Source organism: Adiantum capillus-veneris, chromosome 25, assembly GCF_014529385.1.
Source record: "Adiantum capillus-veneris isolate H3 chromosome 25, ASM1452938v2, whole genome shotgun sequence".
Lineage (NCBI taxonomy): Eukaryota > Viridiplantae > Streptophyta > Polypodiopsida > Polypodiales > Pteridaceae > Adiantum > Adiantum capillus-veneris.
Genome location: NC_140955.1, coordinates 25,853,293 through 25,860,706, shown reverse-complemented (window position 1 = coordinate 25,860,706; position 7,414 = coordinate 25,853,293). Strand labels below are relative to the sequence as shown.

At 41.0% G+C, this 7,414-nt stretch overlaps 1 long non-coding RNA gene across 1 annotated transcript; it reads right to left on the bottom strand.

The window, feature by feature from the left end:
• Positions 1 to 4,439: 4,439 nt before the first annotated feature.
• On the bottom strand, positions 4,440 to 6,709 carry LOC147424596 (uncharacterized). The gene is made up of 2 exons (XR_015186405.1): positions 5,586 to 6,709; positions 4,440 to 5,459 (listed from the first exon to the last, which is right to left on the bottom strand). It is a non-coding gene; the product is annotated as an uncharacterized LOC147424596 (long non-coding RNA).
• Positions 6,710 to 7,414: the final 705 nt, after the last annotated feature.

Sequence of the window (7,414 nt, the reverse complement as noted above, 5' to 3'; positions counted from 1 at the left end):
GCCCATAGGAAGTGAGGAAGAGGAGCATGTGTCCTTATCCATATTTCTATTTGTATTTCCTATTGTCAGTGTGGATCGATGATTTTTGGAAACTTGCCTGAGCTATTTATAGTGTTATGAAGAAAGGGAATGACAAGACTATGGTATGATAGCACATTCTTTTTTGTAACATACAAAAATCATACAATATTAAGGGCATGACATTGGCACACCTTTTTCCATCCAACCGCAGAAAAACCTTACGAAATGGAAACCAACAAGATGAAACATTTGCACCAAACAAGTAATTGTCAAAGTTACTTGTGATTGATATCATAATATTTTGTTCAAAATACCAAATGTAGGAAACATTTGATACAAAGTGCCAACAACACTAACAATAGTGTAGGACTCTAACTAAGGCATAGGCTTTAACTTGGCAGTCGATGGGTAATCCCTTCTGGCACTTCTTGACATATAAATTTCTTTCAATCCTTATCAGGACATGCAAGACATATTATAAAAGAGGAAAATTAAGAATATACCTCATAGAAGCAAATAATGGTAGAAAGAAAGAAATCATTATCTACATAGCTTTCCATTTATCTCAAAAGCAAAAGATGAAGAAAAATCTATCTGCACATTGTGTAGATCTTGCCTCGTTTGGTGCAATGTGCATATGGATCTTATATTCAAGGTGGCCATTTGTTCACTATTCATCCACATATCAATTTCCTGGAACATGAAAATGATCATAAGAATATACACTTCTTTGTCAAAGATCCATGAGTTCTCCCTTTGTAAATCTCCTCCCCAATGGAGCCATGCTAGACACCCAAAATATCCATGACACACTCCACTGATTGCCATTCCTCTATGCTTTAGGAATAGAGATGTGTAAGAAGCATAGTAGCACAAAACAAGCCAAAAAAATATAGCAATTATAAGAGAAGTATCACAAACAACACAAAGCAAAGTGGAAACAATAGTCACCATATGAATCACTTACAGTTATCTCTATGCAGAGAAATATTGGAGTTCCCGGGATGGAGATGAAGCTCCTTGTGCATGTGAACATGCTTCAACTTCCTAGGATGTCTTCTTGGTTCCAAAAAGCCTGAATTTTTTCACTCTCTTTCTAATATGACAAGGATTGGTTTTTTTAGAAGTTTTTCTTCTCTTTCTCTATTGCATTATACTCCAGCTACCCTTGGCTATAGATATTGGGATCCACTTTTTGTGCTCATTAATGTGGCATAGGTGGTAATGGTTTCAATGAATTTGTTAGGGTGTTTAGACCAGCTGGACTCCATTGCTTGAGAAAGATGACAAATAGAAGATGAAGGTGAAGAGAGGACAAGAGGAAGAGGAGGGAGAAGAAGGTGGTGGAATGGGGAGAGAGGTGGGAATAGGAGGGAAAGAAAGCCTGTGAGAAATTTCAAAAGAGAGGTGGGAATAGGAGGGAAAAGAAGACCATGAGAAGATTCAAAAACAGTTTTTGGTCTGTGAAAGAGACATTTTAGAGGTAAAAGGACCACATGATGGAAAGTTACATTGGATTTTCTTTCCCAAAAATTTTCTTTTAGAAATTCTAAATCAAATATTTAAAATGAAAGTTCCGTAATGGACATCCTCCTCTCATTTGCCTAGAGCACTCTCTCTCTCTCTCTCTCTCTCAACATTAATAGGCAAACAAGAGACATGTACTAGAGCACTCTCTCTCTCCAACTCCCCTAATGAAAGGGATAGGGGTTAGAGAGCGAGAGGAAAAGAGGATGGGTAGGGGAGTTGGAGAAGAGGAGGACCTTAAGGAAGGGAGGCTGGGTAGAGGAGGAGGTGGAGGACGAGAGGGAAGCTAGAGGAGGAGAGGGAGGGTGTTGGAGGAGGATGTTTTAGGAAGAGGAGCAAGTGAGGAGGAGGAATCACATTGGTGATGGGAGGAGGAAGGAGGAGGAACGGGAGCTAAGGAAGGCGACCCTAAAAAAAAAGCTCGCTCCATTGAGCTCACTCAATGGAGTGAGCAACTAGAGTTAGGAATTTGAGTGAGCTCAATGGAGGAGGAACGGGAGCTAAGGAAGGCGACCCTAAAAAAAAAGCTCACTCCATTGAGCTCACTCAATGGGAGGAAGGAGGCGGAACAGGAGCTAAGGAAGGCGACCCTAAAAGAAAGCTCGCTCCATTGAGCTCACTCAAATTCCTAACTCTAGTTGATCCAAACGAGCCACTTGTATTAGAGGTAGACATAGGTAATGATGCCATTGGGGCCATACTTATGAAAAGGGAATGACCAATTGCATTTGAGAGTAAAATGTTAGATCGTGTCTAGTGTAATTACTAAGCCTATGAGTGAGAGTTACTAGTGATAGTACATGTACTTAAAAAGTGGACACTATTTGCATGTACTTCATGGTCCAAATGGACCATGAAAGTCTAAAATGGATTTCGAGTTAGAATGAATTGAAGGAAAGAAAAGGTTGATGGGTGGAGATCTACAAGAGTTTTGACATTCAAATATGTTACCAAAGAGGTAAATATAACATAGTATTAGATCACTTAGTCACATGCTACAAATTAATGAACTATTATATAGCACATGAAGAGTAAAAGGCATGTACAAGTCATACATAGAGCTTAATAGTTAGTCAATACCTTAGAGTGTCTGCTATATGCCATAATTAGAGTGCTATATAACATGAACTATATAGCAATAACATGGCAAGAAATATAATAGCAAGGACATACCTAAATAGCATTAACAATCTTAATAGCAATGTTGTACATTAACAAAAATGATGCTCAAATCAAAGAGACGATAATAAATTTGCATGTAGCACAAATAGAAGCATGTATAACTTAAGAGGGCCAATTTTCCTAGTACACAAGCTATACAGTACATAGCAATAGTTATGTGGGTAGAGATATGTATGGTGCAATGATTGTAGACTATATAGCAAAATTTAAGCACATATAATAGACAATAGACACTCTTTAGGGAAATGGGTGCTATATAACACATGGATATGCACCATATAAGTATTTCCAATTCTTCATGTATCGATACTATATACCATAAGACAATATGTCCTCCTTGTTTAACATTTTAATAGCATGAAAAAAAGCCTTGTATTATTAAGTGACCTGAGATTCATTCAACAAGTGTGAAGATGCTCATCATGCTATTTGTAGCACGTACTTCATCTTACAATGTTTTTCTTCACCCTAGTATGCTCTATCTAAAACATACAACCATCTCTTTCACTTCTTGAGATAATTTACCATGTAGAGGTTTCTCTTACTTGAGTCCAAATGCAAAATTATTGAAGCTCCCACATCATCAACTCTACACATAATAGCATAAGGGTTTCTTGAATGACTATTAAGCAAGTTTGATAATTAAATTAAGCTAATGCCTTTAGGATAGACATGATATCACTACACTTTAAAAAAAGCTTGTCTAATGTGTCCAGATCGATTGGCTATATCCGATTTGAAGGATACATGTGCTAACAACTTCATGAACACATTTGCCTCATGTCTTCAATATTCATACATTGTCTAATGTGTCCAGCTCACTTAACTCTTGAGAGAGTAATAGTTGATAGAGGTGGTGGAATAAATACCTCGGTCCTCTACCCTGTTTCTCTACTCCCCCGAATTGCATCAACAAAGAGAATTCATGAAAAAGAATTCTCTTCGTAACCTCTGGCAGTCTCTGTTCCTTTCTTGGCTTTGGCGAAGGGAAGAGCCTGCGAGAAAGCTGAACTTGTGGTGAAAATTTATTTTGACGGCTGATTACAAGACGACGTAGCTAATCCCTTTCAGTGAGAAGCTGCAGAGCAGATTCCTTTGTACAACTTGGCGAGGTCCAATTACACCTGCTCGCAGAGCAGGCTACTACCGTAATGGAGACATGTACTATGCAGGAGAAAGCTTTTCACTTCCCGTACCTAAGAGAAAACCGCTTGTGACCAGCACACGTAAAACACCCTCCATATGCTGCTTACCCATTTGTCAACTATCTCACAATGCTAACTTCCCTATGTAACCATAAGAGTGAAGATCTATATGTTTGCAGAGACAGTATAGAGAGTAGAGATGGGCTTTGCCTTTTCAGCTAATTTGTGAAGCATCGTGAAAAGAAATTATCAAAGAATGAGGACAGTAAAAACCTCTCTCGCCAAGCTAAATCCGTCGGCAAAAGTCTTCCATCCATAAGAATTTTCATACCATAATCATGTAGCATATGTCCAATTTTTACCATACCGTTTAACTTTAGGCCGGTACCAGTATAAGCATCTGCCATTGCACATGGCATGCAAGCTGCAATCGCTCTGCTTCATGTCTGCGTAATGTGTCAAGGTGAAGCTGTGCATAGTAAATGTTCGTCGGTTGGCTGCTTAACTGAGGACATCCACATATTGACAGTATTGTAAAATATCTAGTGGATATGGCAAACAATGTAAAAGTTTTGGTTTTATTTATTACTATTACAAGAGTAAAGAAATTGTGTGCATACAAACGTCCTCCCACATTGTACAGTTGCAAAAAGGAGCTCATCTGAGTCCTGACAAAAGAGGTCTCTAATCAAAGGCTTCTGCATGCGCATCTGACAAGCTATGCCCATTTCTGATCTGGTGCTTCAAGGTTTCCTTCGCAATGGAGTATTAAGCACCCCTGCCTGTTGTTAACCAGGCCAGTCTGTTGATATCATGCTGGAGCTCAAAGAACTAGCCCGAATCCTGACCAGAATTATAAATTCTCTTCCAAATACTAGCCTTAATCAAGTATGTTAATTAGGCCACTGCTCTCTGGCAAAAAAATTGCTCACTGATGAACCCCATCGGCTTCCCATACCACAGAAACAACCATTTAGTATCAAGTGAGCAATCCTTAACCTGCGAATCACAATATTCAAGAACTCCAGTGTTGATGCAGACATGTGAATTAAAAAAAGAAATGGCATGCGTTGGTACTCATGTTCATAACGTGCAGCTTTAATGTCAGCTGCAAGTGGCAGAAGCTCTACGATATAGTTGTAACTGCTCAACAGATGAGTAGTAAAGCTGCGGAGAGCTGCATTCCAGGAAAAGCCTAAAGATTGCAAGCAGTTAGTTTCTTCATCTCACCTATGCAGGGCACGCTAGAGTTATTAAAAATGCAGGGGCATTCCTGGAAGTCTATGGTTGGCCGCATCCCTTGAAGATCTGTCAGTTCCATCCTTCAGAACACTTTTACCCGGAAAATTTTGAATTCGAGCAGGAACCCCATGTACTGAACTTGAACTCTAGAAAAGAAAGCATCATCTCCACAGTTCACAGCCTGCAGGAGTCAACATCACGGAAAGGGTGTGCAAAACGCTCCACGACTGCTAAATTGCGCACAAATATTACTAGTCTTGAAACCCCATACTCTTGTTTTCACCATCAGAAGGTCCCATATTGATTTGGTTTGTGTTAATGCTAAGAAGACAAATTTCAAACCTGCGTAGATATAGACGAGACAACCATTAATAATGATATTTATGTGACTCACATTTCCTAGAGCTCGTTTCATTGAAACTTGTAACAAGGAAACTTGTAACAACTTGAGATGGCAAACTGACATACTTGAAATTCACGGACTTCTTGCGTGGATCATTGTGGTCTTCTGTAAAAACACCTGGGGATGGTCTATGCCAGGTATTACATTATATTATATTTAAAGCAAGCAAAAGATTTTCAAATCGAGCAACACGATTGTCTGCGTATGGATAGTCAAGTAATATTGTCAGACTTTCCTCGTTCTTAGGTTTACATGTCCCTGATGCAACCTTCTGCCTTTCATAGACCAGAAAGGCAAGGTCACAATGTGCGAAGAGGTGGAGCAAAAGCAAATCTTACCTTCAGAGATCAGGCTGCTGTGATAAAAACTGACGAGAACGAGGTTGGAGTGTTTCGGTAGGAATTGAAGAGATCGGCACGGGTTTCTGCTACAGATCTATCAAGGCCCTCTGCCGCTGCGCGATATTCCACATGCAACAACAAAAACTTACAGAAGGTTCTGCATCAAATGCAGGACTCAAAACTTGAAAGATAGAGCATGCATGCACATGACAAGACACATCGTAAAGCGGAGGGCGGCGAGTGATATTGGCGCGGCTCAATTTGAAAGCATCATTCAGGCCATGCTGAATAACATCCTCAAATTGAGCCATCCCAGTATCACTCCACACAAACACACACACATACACGCACGCACGCACGCACGCACGCACGTAAGCAGACCACAGACAAAGGGAGGGACAAAGCAGGAAACATCTATAAGTTGAACTGCGCCTCCAAGCACCTGCCTACGCAAACACACAGCACGCATATAATATATACTCTCTCTCTCTCTCTCTCTCTCTCTCTCTCTCTCTCTCTCTCTCTCTCTCTGTGCCCGTCTACACTCGCGGCACCACGTCTGCAAGGTGAGGACACGTTAGACGTTCATGGCAGCAACGCAAGCAGCTCCTCCTCCTAGGGAAATGGAAGCTTCAATGGAAGTCGTGAGTGTGGAAAACTGGGAGGGACGACTCAGACGAGAGGGAAAGAGCCGGGAGAGTCGAGGCGCAATTAAGTGCACTGACTACAACGTCGCTCGAGTGCAATTAAGTTCAACTACGCCAACTTGCAAACTGTCGTCCTCGTTACTGCCATTAAACCGCTCACACAATCTCCGCTCTCCTCTCTTTAAAGTATACGCACCCTCTCGTTTTAGCCACCACCGCCACCACCACCATATTTATCCCATGCATAAATACATCTATATCCATATCTATGTCTAGGCATAATGTAAAACTACAGATAAGGATCTAAGACAACATGAGGGAAACTAGTTTGCATCCAAGAGTGCATTCGCACAGGCAGCATTTAACCCTCGCCAGCTAGCATATAAGCAAACACTACCCTTGCTTCTCAACTCTCTCTAAATTGGTAGAGTTGGGAAACTTCGTGTTCTCCCCTTTCACAAGTTCAAGTGCAAAATGCTTGTTGCTCCTTATAGCTACAAGGCAAATTTGTTGATGCACATCAAGGGTAGAACCCTTGCTCGTGCAAATCCGCGCTTATGCTTTAGAGCTGAGTCGCACTCTGGTTTGTAGGAGGGGCGGGGTTATAAATAATCTAATTTAATGCATTCTGTGTTTCATTCCACACAAATAGTAGTAAACATCTTAAAAGTGTATATATTATAAGCTAGCTAGCTTCAAGTGTAAAAGTGTACATAGGCTAGGTTTAGACGAGGCCAAAGGAAGAACGGCTCATTGCAAGTCTACCGCCGCCTCGTATGAACAGTGTTGGAGGAGGAAGGACTAAAAAGAGAGTGGTTAATAGAGGCCAACAACTTTTCCGGGGGGGGGGGGGGGGGGGGGGGGGGGGGGGGGTCGAAAGAGAAAAGGCGGGCCCAAAGGAAGAGA